This window comes from Chenopodium album, chromosome 9 (assembly GCF_948465745.1).
Source record: "Chenopodium album chromosome 9, dcCheAlbu1.1, whole genome shotgun sequence".
In the NCBI taxonomy this organism is placed as follows: Eukaryota; Viridiplantae; Streptophyta; class Magnoliopsida; order Caryophyllales; family Amaranthaceae; genus Chenopodium; species Chenopodium album.
The window spans coordinates 19,484,334-19,503,321 of record NC_137842.1 but is presented as its reverse complement, the minus strand read 5'-3'; the positions used below and the strand labels follow the sequence as shown (position 1 = coordinate 19,503,321).

The 18,988-nt window shown below is 38.2% G+C and overlaps 1 long non-coding RNA gene across 1 annotated transcript; it reads left to right on the top strand.

Annotated features, from left to right (window-relative positions):
- Window positions 1-2,988, top strand: LOC145559636 (uncharacterized). Its single transcript, XR_014092813.1, has 3 exons — window positions 1-155; window positions 2,484-2,614; window positions 2,703-2,988. It is a non-coding gene; the product is annotated as an uncharacterized LOC145559636 (long non-coding RNA).
- Window positions 2,989-18,988: the final 16,000 nt, after the last annotated feature.

Sequence of the window (18,988 nt, the reverse complement as noted above, 5' to 3'; positions counted from 1 at the left end):
AAGTCATTATTCATCAATAGTTCCGTACAGACTCTTCTTCGTTAAAAAAAAAATTTAAAAATAAAAAAAAAAAACGTAGAAGGCCAAGTTCACAGACTCAACATGTCACCGTCGATCTTCATCTGCCGCTGCTGCGCTACCAATTCTCCTTCCAGGTTAGTTTAACCGCCTTACGCCGCTCCATCTTTTGCTTACTGTAATTTTCCAATTGTGAATTTTAGGGTTATCATTGAATTTATTGTCCAATTTTTTAATTTATTCTTGTTTCCATGGTTTAATTGAAGTCAATTTATGAAAAATCATTCAAAATTGATTGATTATGCAAAAAGCCCTAATTATTTGCAATGTAACAATCCCGAGTTTGATAATTCGAACCTTTTTTTTCTCTCTATTAGTGTAAGAAAGGGGGTTGATTGGTTAAAGTGTAGTTCTAATTTGTAATGGGATAATCAATGGATGGAGAGTATTGAGGTTCGCCTAAACTTCATTTAATTTCTGGTTTTGCTCTGATTTAATTCTGTTTCTGGGCTTAAATTGCTACTGCTTGGTTGCCGACTTACCGTGACAATAGGATCATCAATGATAAAACAACAGAAATAATGTTAGACTACAAAGTAAATCCAATGTAGCATGTTAATGTGTACCCATTAATGCATGAAAGATAAGTTTATTCTGGGTAAAAAAAATAAGCTACTTGTGGAATGAAAAGGCTGCCTTATTTTTATTTGTTAAACTATAAAGTAAATGTAATGCATCATGTTAATTTTAAACAACGAGGAATTTGTCAAATTGCAACTAGTCAGAGCATGGCCGACAAAATAAAAATTATGATCATTTCCTATTAATTGTACTCTAGTAATCCAGGCACCTTCAAATTAATGGGCTGGTCAAATTAGCTTACAGATATCATGTGTGGAATGTGGCAATGAATAATACTCGTACTGTGAAGGGAATTAGTGGTGAATATCAATTTCAATAATTAAGGGACATTCCTGTGTGAATGAGGGGATTATAAACTTTTTTAAGCTGAATTCTTTTGTAGAAGACTCTTATTGTTTGTGCTGGTGCATATAGGCTATTGTGTTGTCCTTTTAATTATATAATGCTGCTTATTGGCTTTATCGATTTGCAAGGAACATGAATTTATTTGGGTACTCAACTTTTTTGGCTATCATTTGGATTTTATGGCTGGAAATAAATGAGTAAATAATTAGATTTGGTTTTTCTATTTGTGAACTTTGTAGAATAAAGCAGTTTTCCTTGCATTTCTTTGTTGTTTATCTGTGGGTAAATTTTCCTTTAATCTACTGCAATGTAGGAGTTTTTGGCCACGGTCGCTAGCCATGTCCAATTCTTATGCAGAGCTTAAATTGACCCAACTCTTATTCTATACTTCAAGATCTTTGTCAGGTCACTTTTGTAAAATTTTTCTGTTTTCGGTTTTACATATTTCAATTGTGGTTGTCGAATTATTGTTTGTTAATTGTTATAGTTTATGCGATTAGAAATTTAGAATCTAGATTATTTAATCTGATTGGCTTTATTTCCTGCAACGAACTAGCGTGGCGCGATAAAGAAAAAATGGACGGAAGGTTGTTTTGGATAGAAAAGCTTAAAGCTTGCGTACACTCGTTAATGGCTTTAGGCCATCACTCTCCAAGAACTTACTACTATCATATTCTGCCTAAACTTCTCTACTCTAGACTACTCTATTTATACTACTACTACATTGCATAAGTTGGCAACAAGGCCTTAATTACTACAAGTACTACTCTTGTCTTCTTTCCACTTTTGCACAATACAAACAAATGGCCTAAGGTGGCCTGTCTGCCCCGCTGCTCATCTGTCCTCTGTCTCTCTTTGCTTGCTGTTGTTGTTGGTCTCTGTTGTTGTTGTAGGTCTGCCCTTGCTGCTTGCTGTATGTGAGTGTCACAGGTGGTGGTGGGAGTGGGTTCGTTGCATTCCCCTATTTGATTGATAATATATTGGAGCATGTTACTTTGGAATCTGCATTTAGGTTTTGTACAGACTTTGATTTATCTGAATTAGTGGAGTACTTTTCTTTTCTTAAAATTTACGTATGTATAAGATAGAAAAAATGCCAGAATGATGGTTGAAATGCTGTGTTGGTTTAGATTTCAATTGAACTTTTATTTATTAAGGTTAGAGCTAGACATTGCAAATTGGCTTACATGGAAAATTAGTATAAACTTTTGGGCATGGGTTATTGATGTTCAGTAAAAATGATTTGTGGCTGATATGGATAGTTTGGCTCTTTGATCATTCATACTATACTACATTTAAAGTCGTGTTAGTCTAACCATCCTGTTTATGAGGGTGGAGAGTGATGAGATAAGTTTGATCAAAGATCCAATATTAGTCTTTCAAAAAAGATCCAATATTACAACTACAATGGGATTGTTTCATTAAACTCGTGAGTGATACAAGTAAGTAATTTATTCTTACTTTTTTTTTTCCCACAGGTTAAGTTGCTAAAGAGAAGTCTATGTACTTGGATGCTTTTTGCTGTTTTTGTTGCATTTGTTATCTCATACGGAGCACTTTTCTTTCTTCTCCAAGGTTGATGATACCAATTCATGCATGTACAATAAAGGTTAGAAAAAGTATTCCGATTTGACATGGTGTGCATCAATACATGTCATACAATAAATATTGATTTAGGCTTTTCGTTGATATTGTAGGGTGGATTTCTTCAATATATTGATTAATTGTACTTGGCAAAGAGACGTGATTTTTAATGATAGCTCAACGAGGTTAGAGGATTACGATTGAGGTTATCTAGAGTAACTTATTTCAGAAAACAACTTTGTTAGCAATTGAAGATGTATATGTATAAGTAGATAAAGGTGAGCTTATATGGTTTAAATTATTGAGCAGTTCGAACACTCTTATGTAATGTAAGCACTCTTGTAATGTAAAAGTTGGTTAATATTTTGTGGTATTTTACCAAAAAAATTAAAAATTCAATAGTTGCTTTGTGTTGATGATGGTCTCCAAATATTGATAGTCAAATTTAGCGATTGCAGATTTGTTTAGAGACACAATTTTTAGTTACAAATTAATTGATCTTAGTAGTCTCTAATCTGTCGCCAAAAAAAAAAAATTGTCTTCGTAGTCGCAAAAGTTTGGTCTCGTAGTCGCTAATCTGTTGCAAAATAAATTAGTCTCCGTATACGCAAAAGTTTGGTCTCGTAGTTGCTAATCCGTTGCAAAATAAATTAGTAGTCGCAAAAGTTTGGTTTAGTAGTCGCTAATCCGTCGCAAAATATTGGTCTTTGTAGTCTTAAATCATTGGCCTTTGTAGTCGCTAATTCGTCGCAAATATTTTACAACGGACAATGTTTTAGTTGCTAAAATTTTGAAGTTAGTTGCTAAATGGTAGTTGCAAAGTCGTTGCAAATCTGTCGCTAAATTTGCGACTATCTAAAAATTAGTCGCAAAAATAGATTTGCGACGAGGTCTTTAGTGACTAACCAAAGTAGTTGCAAATTCGTCGCAAACCCATTTTTGCGACGGATTTGTGACTACTTTGGTCGTTGCTAATTCGCCTTTTTCTTGTAGTGAGTTGGTGTCATGGCCCACCTCCTGATGGAAGTGGTAGAAACTTTTTTTGTTCCGCGACTGAACGGAACACTTCATAGGATTTGGCTTCTCAATAGTCAGTCGGTCCTTCACTTCTGTAAAGATGGTGTAACAGTCTTTATTGAATTCATACCGTGAGACATACGGTTTGAATTCTTTCTTTTTCTTTTTGGACGGCTGATCAGGTTCCTTAACCGCCCAAACTTCATTTCTCGTTTTGCTCTCTTCAGCTTTTTGAGCCGGTTGAGCAGACCGACTCTCCTTTTGTTTGTTGGACTTCATTGTGTCCGACTGATGGCTGGACGAGCAGAGTTCGGTACCTTGAATAAAGCTATATGCCTCTATCAGCGCCTCTTGAAGGGTGAATACCCTCTTTCGGACTAGGTCGAACTTAAAGGTCGACCCGCCCTTCAGACCTTTAAAGAAATCTGTATAGGCTACCTCGTCAGACAGCCCCTAGATTTGAATTCTCACTAGGTTGAACCGCCTGACATAGGAGCGAAGTCCTTCTCTATCTCCTTGTCGGATGGTGCTCAAGTCGAGACTTGTCTTTTTTGTAGAGATGTTCATTGAGAAGTTGGAGACAAACAGGAAGGCAAGCATCCTGAAGCTGTCGATGCATCCGGTTGACAGATTGCCAAGCCATTGTTCGGCGATGCCCTTTAATGTAGCCAGGAAGCACCGACACCACATAGCATCCTCTAGCCCCTGCATGTGCATGAGGTTGGAGTAGGACATGAGGTAGTCCTCCGGGTTGGTGGTACCGTCATAGGCACCCACCAACACATTCTTAACCTTGGCCGGCTGTGCGGCCTGTAGACATCTACTTTTGGCCTCCTGTCCCGACAAGAAGTGTAATGACGATAAATAAAGCCATCTTCGTGTTGGATCAAAGTGAAGAATACTTATGGATAACTGGTTAAGCCACAAAACACAAAAGACTAGCCCAAATTAAAGAAAAGCCAAAACAAAGGTCCAATTAACTAAACCCGATCATAATTAGGCTTAATCCCATGCTTAAACCCTAACAATGACGGATTTAGGAGTGCCTAGGTTAAAACTTAGTGTTGCCACAGAAAAAGCCGCGCGCATCTCACAAAGTCGCGCTGGGCTGCCGCGCGCAACTAATTCAGTTGCGCGCGACACCCTGCGCAACTTTCAGAGTTGCGCTGTGGAAGATTTGTAATTATTCGGAAAATATAAAATCGAATCTTACCATAAAGCTGCGCACAAGACAAAAAGTCGCGCCGCACATAGCAGCGCAACTCTATAACTTGCGCTGGGATGCTGCGTGCAACTTCATCTGTTGCGCGCGACACCTGCTGCAGAAGAAAGCTCAAAACCCTAAACCTAATCCTTCTCTAAAAATACGAGCTTAAACCGAGGCTTTAACAGACAAAAATTAACCTAAAACTCTGGCGAAATAACTTGTGAACTTGTGCAACCTAGCCCTCTTGTCCTAAACACTCACCCTTTCGATACTTTGTTACTACGGTGGAGGTTCCCCAACAAGAAGGTGTCCATAAGTGTTCTAAATGGAGATCTAGCAAAGAGAAGTGGTAAATTCCCGAGCACTTAGTTAAATCACCTTTATTTTCTTGTTTAAAAGGACTTTAATTAATTAATTAGTGTTGTTTGATCACTTTTAAAATAATTAATTAATCAATTTCACATAGTATCTCGCGTTAAATAAAGACTGGAATTGAATTAAATAATTGTTGGTTGATCACCTAAGCCAAGGCGAATCTTGTTTATTTATTGTTCTTCCACGAATTTAATTAAATAAGAATAACGACTTTGCAATGTAATTCCTACGTGAGTTAATGTTTGTAAATAAAATTAACTAACATAGTTTTAGGTATCGCGTTGCATATATTGTTTGGTGATGAAATTGTGAAAAAGGAAGAGCTAGTAAAGGCCGTACTAGGGCTAGGATGACGATTCCCCTCTAAGAGGAATGTTATCTTAGTACCCTCGCTCCCAAACTCATTTATGGTTTATAGACCAATTTGGGCATGGGTAAACTTATGATTTGTGCTAATTATTCCATGAATTCCACATGGAAGAAAGGCATGAACGAGGTTTATGAGTTTTTCTTAAAACTCATTGGCGACTTCTACTTGTTTCTTATAAAATAGCGTGATGATAGAACCAATTCTAATTCATGGTCCCCCAAACAGTCAAGAATTCAAATTCTACTACACCTTAACAAGTGTAAAGTCCTAGGCTTTTAAGTGGCCAAGGGAATTTAAGGAGAGTACCCCTTATGATGGGATCACCCTCCTTACATGGTCTTGGTTAATTATCTCCTTGGTGAACGCAGAAGTTTGTTCACCAAGTTTGAGAAGACGGAACTGCCACTCCAAAGGTTGGACATTATATGCTGCTTGACCCCCAAAGAGGGCCGGCTGCATGAAGTGAAGAGAATAAGGACCGTAGACAATAGGGATACATACGGTGAATTCCCAATCATCTGAGGGCCAGAGTGGACGGTATTACCACCTGTATGGCTCTCATGCAAGGATTGAGTATTTCCTGTTGATGTATTCTTGAAGCTGTCTGGAAACCTCGAGGTAGAGGCTGACTTAGATAGCTGCTTGATTCTCCTACGGGTGATGATTTCCCGAGCGTCAAGAGTTGATTTTTTGTTACCCATAGGCTGTTCACCCCGGTGGGGGTTTATTTTATTCTTCTGGGGCAAAAAAATCATGGACCAGTCAAGCGTCCCGGTTGCCTTGTCCTTTGGATACGAAGTGGGCTGCATGTCCCTGACTGGGTTCCTCCTCTCTGGAGGAGTCTTCCTTGCTGACTAACCCTTTCTTGGGCTAGCCTTACTCTTGGTGATTAGATCCTTGATTTCACCCTTGAAACTAGTCATGAATTTCATGAGTTCGTCCCGGGTGAATGGGGCGGATTCGTTTGCCCTTTTTCGTTTGGGTTTCCCTCTCCGGCTGGCCAGGGGGCCTTCTTGTACCCGCCTGGATTGCACCCCGCTCTAGAGTGTCTCTGGGACGGATGCGCTTGGTGATCAGAGAGCCATCTTTGGCTATGTAAGTTTTGACCTGAGGATCATCATCCTCATGGTCAGTAAAGACCTCCGGCTGATTAACCGTGTGGTCAGGAGGTGGTACAAACTCTTAAACCATCCTTGAGGTACTCTCCCCACAGACGGCGCCAAATGTTTTGGGTGTTTTTGTCCCTCGGGAGAGTTACAGCTCGAGGACTGATCCAACTGCGCCTGTCCCTGCAAAACAACGGAGACTCCGGGTGTTTGGAGCTCCGCCTCCGATGGTCAAGTTAGTACTTGAATATGAGTGGGAGAAAGTGCGGAAAATAAAGTAAGATCTACTCGGATTTAAAGATCAGGTGTTTCTCTGATATGAGAGAATGTAGGGTAGGTGTAATAAATGATTGAATGTAATGTCGCTCAAAATTTGGGGAATATCTCCCTATTTATAGGGTCATTGGAGGACGTGCTCCTTTCTAGGTCATTTGACCTAGATTTGGTGGGCTGCGTCGTTTTACGGCGTTCTTGGGAATTGGGCCTTGAAGGTTGCAATTCAGGAAGCATTTGAGGTTGACACGTGTCAGCTGGAAATTGGCCCAAATGGACCTGCCTAGGCTTGACACGTGGCCCTCTTTGATTGGTCCGCGTGAACAGGTTAATTTTCCCAAAACACATTCCATGTTCAGTGCAGAATTCGTCAAACTTAGAATTTCCAAATTCTGTTCCATGGTCTGATCTTAGATGAATCAATTGATTACCTGTTCTTCTCTGTTCTTTCTTCACAAAGGCAATAAACTCATCAAACGTTTCATCTTTGCTAACAAGAAAGAATACCAAAGTAAACCTTGAATAATCATTAACAATAACCATTACATATCTCTTACCACTTCTACTTTGGATTCTCATTGGACCTCAGAGATCCATATGAATAAGTTCCAAAGGTCTTTTGGTACTTATCATCTTTTTAGATTTAAAGGAAATTTGAGTCTGTTTTCCTCTGACACAAGCATCACACACTTTATCATATAGGAACTTAATGCAAGGAAGTCTTTCCACTAATTCCTTTGATCTAAGTTTATCAAGCAAAGTAAAACTTGCACGACCAAATCTTTTATTCCATAATAGAGGATCATCCTCAATAACACTAAGGCATGTTAGAATCCTGTTAGGAACCTCGTTAAGATCCACAACATATGTGTTCCCTTTACGAGTTCCTTCTAGGATTATTTTCCCAGTGTCATTGTGGATGATTTTACATTTATTTGAAGTAAAGCTAACAGAGTTAACTTTATCACAAAATTAAGAGATACTTAACAAATTGTATTTCAAACCCTCGACCAAAAATACATTATCAATAGCCTGGGAACTTGACCTTCCTACTTTTCCAATAGCAACAATATCTCCTTTCATGTTATCACCAAAGGTCACAGTCCCACCATAATAGGCATCCAGTGAGAGAAATCTAGATTTGTCTCCAGTAATGTGCTTAGAACAACCACTGTCAAGGTACCAAGTGTTGTTCCCCCTCACTGGAACCTGCATGAAGAATCAAACGTTAGTGTAAGGAACCCAGGTTTCCTTGGGTTCCTGTGTAACAAGAGTGGGGTTATCTTTCATAACCCAAATATGTTCTACATGTTTTTCATTCTTCTCTGTGCCTTTTTCTTTCTTAGGACACTTAACCTGCTTGTGTCCCATGTTTCCACAGAAATAGCATACAATACTACTTGGCAGATCTACATACTTCTTTTCCTTTAGGAACTTCTTTTTAAAACCCAATCCCTCTATTCTCTTGGTCCGAGCCTTAGCAATCCAATATGGAACTTTATATTCTATGGTTTGCTGTCCTTTCCTAGCTCTTTCAAGTTCCCCGTCAAGTCTTGCCTTATCCGTTTTTAGATCTTCTAAATCAGATTTTAATTTTTTGAAATTCGGATAATGCATAAGTAAAGGAACTTCAGAGTTAGGAGTTTCAACACTAAGTTTTAACAAAGATAATTCCACAATCAAAAGTATGTTATCATGTTTCAGTTTTTCTATAGTTTCTTTTAGAACAACATTGTCATCAAAGAGACTAAAGAACCTGTATTGAATATCAAACTTCATATTATCTACCCATTCACTGTTTTCTTTGTAAGGTACCAAAGCCTTATCACTTTGCTGTTTTGATCTATGTAATTCTTTTAGCTCTTCTTGAATATCCAAAACATCACGTATTAGTTCTATTTAGAAAAGTGTCTTAGTTCATTTTGAGAAAACCATACCTCAGCCTTGAGTTCCTTTAGTTTGGCCTTTTCATCAGTTTTGGCCATTAAACATAGATGTGCAGTTTCTTCTGAAGGTTGATCTTCTTCTTCTTATAATTCTGTCTCTCCCCATGCAACTTGCATAGCCTTCTTTACATTCTCCTTAGTAAAGTATGGCTTATAAACTCTGGAATCCTTGGACTGCTCCTTTCCTTTAGTCTTTCCTTTGTCACCTTCCTTGATTGTACAGTCCTTGATGAAATGATCTTTTGAGCCAAATCTGAAACAGGTAGTGTCTCTAGAACTTGTAGCCTTCTTGTTCCTATCAAACTTCCTGTTGTTCATCATTCTCTTGAACCTTCTTACTAGCATTTCCATCTCATCCTCATCAACTTCTGAGTCATCTAAGTCGTGTGTCTTAAGAGCAAGACTCTTGTTTTTGGAACTTTCAGTATTGGAACTAAGGTGAAGTTCATGAGTCATTAGGGAACCTGCTAGCTGTTCCATATTGAACTTAGTGAAGTCCTTAGCTTTCTGCATTGTAGTAACCTTGGATCTCCAGCGTTCATCTTGTGGTAGGCTCCTCAAGATCTTTATTGCCTGTTCATCTAGAGGAATGTGGCTGCCAAGGGAACTCAATTCATTAATTATATCATTAAATCTTGTAAACATTTCTTCTATGGTTTCCTTAGACTGAAATTTCAAACCTCTCATATCTAGAAATCAATAAATAAATTTTAGAACGTTTTACCTCATTAGTTCCTTCATGAGTTACCTCTAGTAAATCCCAAATATGTTTAGCTGTCTTACATCCCATAATACGATTATGTTCATGGGGTCCAAGACCACAGTGTAAATATTTAATAGCTAGAGCATTTAACTCAAGTTTGTGATAGTCTTCTTTATCATAATCAGAAATAAGTTTAGAAACTACCTCGTTTTTGTCATTGGTTGCGGTTACCTCAAAATCACTATATTCAATTACACGCCATACCTGGTAATTTTCAGCCTTGATGAAAATCTCCATCCTATTTTTCCAGTAGGTATAAAATTTACCATTAAACATACGTGGACGTTGGGTAGAATACCCTTCTACTAGTTTCTCCTTGAAGTTCATCTCTCCTCATGATCTTACTCAGCAAAGTTATCCGCTTGCACGTGAGAACCGTGCTCTGATACCAATTATTAGTTGAGACGAACACTACAAGAGGGGGGGTGAATTGTATGTAAGTTCCTATTGCTACTTTTTGCCAAATATAAATAAACTGTAAAGGAACTTGCAATGCACACAGATTTTTACAAGGAAACCTTCCAGGGCCTAACTGAAAGTAAAACCTCGACCCTTCCTGAGGGATTTCCAAAACCAAATTACTTCACTAAAATAGGGCAATCCCAAATTACAACCTATTATACACAGAACTTTACTCACAAGTTCCACACTGAACTTGCTACACAGTAGGAACCCTATCCTACCCAATCTAAGTCCCAAACTTAGATTCACTCGTACTCCCAAAGTTCTCTCTCAGCCTCACATTAGAAGCTTACACAGTGTATGCAAAATATAATTCACACACTCACCCAAGAACCCAACCAATACAAAATATATGACCCTAGTATATGTTAGGCAAGTTATGCATGAAACCCGAAACTAATATGACAAAGTTATAAGCTTGGCAAACTTACACAATTAAAGCACGAATGATTTCTTCAAGCATAAACTTACAAAAACTATGAAATGAGATCTTTACTATTTATACAAGTCAAGCTCGTATAGCAATTAGGGTTTTTAAAAGATAATTATGTTAAATTAACTAAATATCAAAACACGGTTTTAAGTAAATCATTTTTAAAGAAAATCTTTTTGGAAAACAAGATAAAGAAAGATTATCAAAAAGAATAATATCTTTTTTATATTCAGTTTTTAAGAAATAAATCATTTAGAAAATCTTTTCTTAAAATCCAACTTTTTATCTTTTTCCGTTTTAATAAATTTTCCAAGCCCTTGTCACGCTTCTAATAAATTTCATGCATATCAAACTTAACACATTTAATAACATATCTAGAAGATAAAATCTTAACTAAATTAAGTTGCTGCGCCGTTTATTCTGTACTCAAAGATTATTTGGGCTTCACGCAGACCAGGACCAAGTTCCTGTTAGGGAACTTAGATAGTTCTTGTTAGAGAACTAAGTTCCTGTTAGGGAACTCTTCTTTTATTGTATTTTACCTTCTTAAGGTATTCTCTTCATGTCCTCTTAGACAAAGTTACTCTTCCACCACCAAGGTCCACTTCACCTGTTCTAATCAAACACTTAAAGAAACCTTTATTAGTCGAGTTTGCTTGAGTTTAAGTCTATCATCATCAAAACCTTTAAGCTTAAACATACACCATTCCTTAAAAGGTGAACATTTTTTAATTTAAGTGCTCTGTTTTAGTCATTACATTTCTTTTTTTTTTTTTTATTTTTTTTTATTTTTTTATTTTTACATATATATATTTTTTTTTTATATATGTCTACTATTTTACATACAATTAGCTCTATTTATCCCCCTCCACCAGGCTATGTGAAGTTCAATACGGATGCCTTTGTTCTTGCTTCTGGTGATGCGGGGCTTGGGGTGGTGGGTCGTGACACAGGTGGTAATTGATTTGTGCAGCAAGGAAGAAAGCTTTTGGCAACCAACCCGAATACATTGAAGCTATGGCTGTTTTGTACGCTATGAGGCTTGCAAGAAGGTTGGGATTTAAGAGCTTGTGGGTGGAATGTGATGCGGTAAACGTGGTAAAGCAGGTGAATGAAGATGTTGGAGGCCTCTCTCCATTATATGTGATCTATGATGATATTAAGTCCGATAGAGATTGGTTTGATAGTTTTATTATTACTCATGTTAAACGTTGATGTAAATACCCCCGCTCATCTTGTTGCTCAATGGGAGGTGGGTGAATTTTTGGAGTATGTAAGACTCGATTATTTCCCTCAAAGTATTTTAACTTTGATGGATTTGGATAACGCTTAATAAAATTGCTCCATCGTTTTTTTTTAAAAAAAAGCTTTATTTATCAAAATATTTGCATACTCCCATTGCAACGGATCCTATTTATAAAAATATTTATATACTCTCGATACAAATGTTCATATTTTCAAAGTTAATATAATGATTTAATACTTGATACATGTTGATCGTCGCCTAGACAACTCATCCCGCCGGCGAGCCTCCTCCCTTTCCCCCTCGCCCTCCTTCCTCCCTTACCCTACCATGAACACCACCACGCAACCCAGCCTAAAAGACCACCCTATTACTCCCTTAAACCAACACGAAACAGCCACTACTCCTTTTCTTGAGCCCCACCTCAAAATAACTCCCCTTCACCGTTTCAGGGTATGGGAAGGGAAGTTAAGGGTTGTTTCAGGTGGGGGAAGGAAGAAGGAGGGTTGTTGGGTGGTTTGGGTTATGACAATGAAGGTTGACGTGACGGGGGTTAGGGGAAAGGGAAGGGTCAGGGTGGGTCTGATGGGGCGGTATAGGACCGACCAGTTGGTTTTGGTAGTTAAGGTATGTGATCATCTGGTTTCCGATGAGTTTAGGGAAGGGGTTAGGGTTTGGCGGTGAAGGGGAATGTGGTTGGGGAATTTTATTATTTTAAGATTTTTTACCAATCATGTGTTAACACGTGGTTATTAAAACCCAAAAAGAAAAAAGAAAAAAAAATCTTATAATAGGTTTCCGGTTATTGGGAGTTTGGGACCATTGGATGCAAATACATATCATAGTTAGGATAATTATATTAAAAGATAAACCTTAGTTGGGATTATTAGAAGTAAGAGTTAAGATAACAAATGGTGTCCAAGGTTTTGCATAATATTGTGTTTGGGGTCCAAGTTTTTTTACTTAATATTTGGGGTCTAGGGTGTGTTAGGATTAATTCCTACAATATACTTAATCTTCATATCAAATTAATCGGTAAAACATAATTGCGGAAGCGTACCTGATTCCATGTCAATTGATCGAGTCCCTTCTTGATTATGCGTCTTCTAGTAGATACACACTCTAGGGTTTCTCTCTATGGGATATAACTGAGAGTCTATTGTATGTACTACTAGGGACCATAACCCTAGATGTCTATTTATATATATAAACCCCCTTCCCTAATTCGCCTATCATGCATTAGAAAAGGTCCAACGGTCTCTACACATAAAGCTAAACCCATACTCTATAAAAGACGTAACAAGTCCAATAATAATAATTACTTGAATAGATCACTTGAATTTTGGGCTAAACTACATGACAGCGTATAAATACAATCATCACCGTATAATCTACATACATTATTATTGTATTTAGGTAAGGGTGTAAATGAGCCGAGCCGAGCCGAGTATTACCTTGTTCATGTTCAAGTTCATTTAATTTAGGCAAGCCCGAGCACGAGCCCGAGCTTTCAAGCGAGCTCAAAAATATGTTCAAGCTCGACTCATTTAGTAAATTATATGTTCGTGAACGACTCGTTTATTAAACGAGTATTTTTCATATACGAGCAATTTTCCTCAACGAGCTTAATAATAAACGAGCTTGTACTTTTGACATTCGAAAATCTCAAAATTAGCACAATAATGAAATCCTAATTATAATCATAAAAATTAAATTAACAATTGTAACATCAATAATTAATAAAAAAGTTATTAATGATCAATTTATATGATGAAGCTATATTTCACTTAAAAACACTTTGCGTCTTTGAGGTATCGCATCTTATTCATTTTTGCTTGTGATTTTCTACTTCCTTGATTTCTTGTCCTCTTATGGTTTGGAGAAAAATACATGCACAGTAAGAGAAACAAAAAGGATGTTAGTATAAACATCATTTAGCTAGTTAGAAACTAATATATAATACTCTAACTATTAATTACCTCTTATGTAAAAATTAATCACTTTCATGGTAAATCGATAATCTTGAACTCTTCAATAACCTGCAAAATAATTAGCATTAATTCATTTCAAGTTTTCAACCTTTTAAATTTATTCACCTAAAAGAATCCTATACATACGTATAGTAATGTAAGGAGGGTGGTCCCATCTTAAGGGGTACTCTCCTTAAATTCCCTTGGCCACTTAAAAGCCTAGGACTTTACACTTGTTATTAGGGTGTAGTAGGATTTGAATTCCTGACTGTTTAGGGGACCTTGAATTAGAATTGATTCTATCATTACGCTTTTTTGTAAGAAACAAGTAGGAGTCGCCAATAAGTTTTAGAAAAACTCATAAACCTCGTTCATGCCTTTCTTCCATGTGGAGTTCATGGAATAATTAGCACAAATCATAAGTTTACCCATGCCCAAATTGGTCTATAAACCAGAAATGAGTTCGGGAGCGAGGGTACTAAAATAACGTTCCTTTTAGAGGGGAATTGTTATCCTATCCCTAGTACGGCCTCTACTAGCTCTTCCTTTTTTACAATTTCATCACCAAACAATATATGCAACGCGATATGTTAATTGATTTTATTTACAAGAATTAATTGACATAGGAATTACATCGTAATATCGTTATTCTTATTCAATTAAATTTGTGAAAAGGACAAGAAAATAAATAAGATTCGCCTTGGCTTAAGTGATCAACCAACAATTATTTAATTCAATTCTAATATTTATTTAATGCAAGATACTATGTGGAATTGATTAATTAATTATTTTAAAGGTGACCAAACAACACTAATTAATTAATTAAATTCCTTTTAAACAAGAAAATAAAGGTGATTTAACTAAGTGCTCGGGAATTTACCACTTCTCTTTGCTAAATCTTTGTTTAGAACACTTATGGACTCCTTCTTGTTGGGGATCTTCCACCGTAGTAACAAGATATCGAAAGGGTAAATGTTTAGGACAAGAGGGCTAGGTTGCACAAGTTCACAAGTATTTCGCCAGAGTTTTAGGTTAATTTTCTGTCTATTTAAGCCTCGGTCTAAGCTCGTATTTATAGGGAATGATTAGGTTTAGGGTTTCGAGCATTCTGCCGCAGGAGGTGTCGCGCGCAACAGATTGAGTTGCGCGCGGCATCCCAGCAGAAGTGATTGAGTTGCGTTGCTATGTGCAGCGCAACTAATTGTCTTGCGTGCGGCTTTATGGCAAGATTCGATTTTATATTTTTCGTATAATTCTGAATCTTCCGCAGCGCAACTCTGAAGGTTGCACTGGGTGTCACGTACAACTGAATTAGTTGCGCGTGGCAGCCCAGCGCGACTCTTTGAGATGTGCGCGACTTTTCCAGCGGCAGCAATAAGATTTAACCTAGGCGCTCCTAAATCCGTCATTGTTAGGGTTTAAGCACGGGCTTAAGCCTAATTATGATCGGGTTTAGTTAATTGGTCCTTTGTTTTGGTTTTTTCTTTAATTTGGGCTAGTCTTTTGTGTTTTGTGGCTTAACAAGTTATCCATAAGTATTCTCCACTTCGATCAAACACGAAGATGGCTTTATTTATCGTCATTGCACTTCATGTCGGGACAGGAGGCCAAAAGTAGATGTCTACAGTTAGCCCCCACTTTGATCGAGTCTAGAATAGACGATGATCAAAGTAGTCAAGTAAATAAATCCGAGACTCATTCTGCGAAGTTCTCTAAGGATAGAGAATCTTTTAGTAATGTTTAAGGATGTCGAAACAATCCTTGACTCGCTAAGTGTTTGAAAAAAGTAGCTATTAAGGCTAGAAAAAAGTTCTTCCTAGTCTTAACGCGCTAAAGAATCAAGATTGATCCTTTGCAATTGTAGAACGCTTTTACAAGTAAAGGTGTTCTGGGTGATGTCAAGTCATGAGAAGAGATCGATTTTAAAAGGATAAAAAGGGAAGATTTCCTCTCAATCGTGTCATCGTTGGTCTAAAGTCCCTCGATATGTCATTGAAACTTTAGCTTGACTTTAACAAAGTAAAAGATGAAAAAGGGTTTTCGGTATTAGAGCCGAAATGGTCCGGTTTTCGAGCCAGGTCCGGTATTTGAGCCAGGTCCGGTATTCGAGCCGGAAGTCCACAAGATAGAAATACATGTCTCAGGACTAGAGGCATATATCCAAATTCAATGAGAGGGAAGAAATTCAATAACCCTCTCATCAGTTTTGTCCACAAAGATGAGTACACGTGTCTTAGGATTGGGGGCACGTGACTACATAGGTGTGACATCGTCTCGTTGCTTATTTATACAGCGGATGAATTCGACACCCTAACTGTCCGGTAAGTTAGTAAGCGCACTAACAACCGTATCCATTCAAGAAGTGTCTGATCCTGAAGGTTCGGCGCGCTTGTGGACTCGTTGAGCTAATGCCTAGAGTAATTCTCTACCTTTTAGTCCCGAGAGGTAGATCTCGCAAAGCTTTGGCTGAGTGAAATTTTACGCAACACTTACGCCGTACAATTTTGCGCCGTACGATATGCCATTTGCATTTTTACACTACATGAAAACGCCTTCCTTTTTTCTTCGGACGTGAAAAAAAAAGAAAACCCAGACATTTGTAACGTCAGTACAGTAAAATGACAAACCTGTCTATGGGTGCTTTTACGTAAAGCACCACCACAGAACGTCTTAAGACACTCTTACAAAAAACGTTTAAAACGTATGCTTGGGGAAGACACAAAGCACGGTGTGCATGCAATATGATGTAAAAAACTAACAAAAAAGAAAACAAACTACAATATGCAAAGAAATTAAAAAGATTTTGATAAATTGCGCGCCATTACGTCTAATAACAAGCAAAAACCGTTCAAAAAAATGATCAAACGGATCAAAATCCCGGTCTTTTAGTGACCAATATCCACACGCAACTCAGAGGGTCGCGCTGGCCAGGCGCGCACATCTTTCTGAGTTGCGCTGGTATGTCAAGCGCAAAAGATTTAGTTGCGCGCGACATTTATGTTAGTAAAGTGAAAATCGCAAACGCGATTTTTCACTTCACCCTTTCTTTCTCCTTCCTTCGTCATTTTCGACTCTTTCTCCCTCTAGGAAGCTCGTTTTTTTGCGATTTTTGAAGCTAAAGGAAGAAAATTTCGTCCTTAATTCACATTTGCCGTAATCCAGTGTAAGTTTTTTGCCAAAATTTATTCTTTTTCGGCTGAATTCGAACGATTTTCGAATCGTTAAACCCCAATTTTTGAATTTGGGGCTTTTCGATTCGATTTATTTTTCTTGAAATTGTTTGCTCTATGTTGTTATGCTATGTTTAAGAAGTGTTTTACAACAAATTTCATGAAAAATGGTTAAGTATTGAACCTTGTATGAGCAGTTCTTTGTTCAAGTTCGTTCTTGCTTTTTTTTTTTTTCGAATTTTTGCTTGATTTTATTGCTTTTTTTCTTGCTCATTTTGGTTATAATTGTTGATTATGAAGTATATTGTAGTGATGGAACTAATATTACTTTCATAATTCATTTTTATGAATTTTGAATTGTTGAAAAATGGCACGAAACATACTCTTAGCTTATTTTGCCATATTTGAACTTTAAAATTGTTTGGTAGACGATAATTATGCTTATATTACCGTTATTCCTCTAGAATTAGTTGATTCTTTGAGATTTTTGAATATAATCCCTTGAATACTTAGTTGAAACTGGTATAGGATGGCTTTTGTGGGTGTCAGAAGCCCCCATTACTGAGTGTAACTACAGGTATCGTAGCCCCCAAGTATGGGTGGCATTTGATTTTCATGTTTTGCCCTATCGGCAGCCGTTATGCAGCAGAAATGAGTCTAAAATGCATATATTAGTTTAGTTTAGGAAATAAAGTAAACTATTTAAAGAAATTTTATCCGTCATAGCATGGACTCGCCTCCATTTGTCGATGCTGAGGAGGTTCTCATTGGTTCGGACGAGGCGGTTCGCCGTCGGAAGAGGGTGACCCGTACTGGAGAGGAGGTTCGAGAGTGACGCGTCGCGACCGATCGACGTCGCCAGGAGGAGGTGGTTTGGGAGGCTCCTCCCAATTGGGACCCTAGAGTCCTTAAGTGGGACCCAGACCACCACGTTTCGATCAAAGGGTAGCGCAGCATCGTGAGTTTTCCGCGCTTTCGTTTCCTTTTCTGTTCCTTTGTCTCTCCTTTTTAAACCATAACCGTTTTTTTATTCTTTTATTTAGAGTGATCTTAGTATGCGTTTTTACGGCTCTGGTAACCTGCGAGCCTGTTTTGAGAGTTTGCCCGAGGTGGCAAAGGAGATTGTAGCACTTTCTAGGATTGACTCCCAACTTGCGGCTCTTCGGGATTTATCGAGTCAGCCTGCGTTGTCAGCTTTCCTCCGTGGATTGCTGGAGTTTTGGTGGGATTCCACCAACACTTTCCACTTCCCATGGGGAGAGATGACGGTTACCCCTTTCGATTTCTTAATGATTACGGGTTTTCCTTTCGGAGGCGAGCCTGTAGTTATAAAGTTCGTTAAGAGGTCAGACGAGAGATTGCGCGACCTTGTGGGGGGACCGTCTTGCGTCGGCCCTCCACGTGTACGTGCAATCATGCCCGTACTCGGTTCTTGCCGACGAGTTGTTGGCTGACGAGCTTGACTGACAGTGTACACCTGAGCAGCTGGCTCGAATATACATTGCTCACGTTCTTTCCTTCACCATTTTGAGTGATCGAGGAGAGCGTTTCGCCATTGGGTTACTTATTTGCCTCAGTGATTTGGGGCAAGTCGATGACCTGAGTTGGGCGGAGGTGTCGTATGCCCATATGCTTACAGCTATGGGCAAGGCGACCCGGGTCATGGATTCCGCGGCAGCTACTAAGGTGCCTCGGATCTCGCTTACATGGCATGGTCATATCCTTGAGGTATGTGTCTTAAGCTCCTTTCGGTTATTACTTTCGCCTTTTCCTTTAGGCTTATCTTTTCTCGAATTCAGGCTTGGGGATACTCGTACCTGCCTTTATTAGCCCCCAGGGTGCTTGGGGCTGCTCGTTTTCCTATCGACCATCGACTGGTCGCTATCAAGAGGAGACGAGCTACTTCTGCCAGCGACTTTTGCCAGAGGATCCTTTTGGCGACACGTGCGTCGGTGAGTATTCCAACTACATGTGCTGTTTTCATTTTTTGATTTTATTTATTTTCTAACGATTTTTAATGTGGTTGTGTTTTATAGATCGATCTCCGTCCTTGGAGTTTGATCG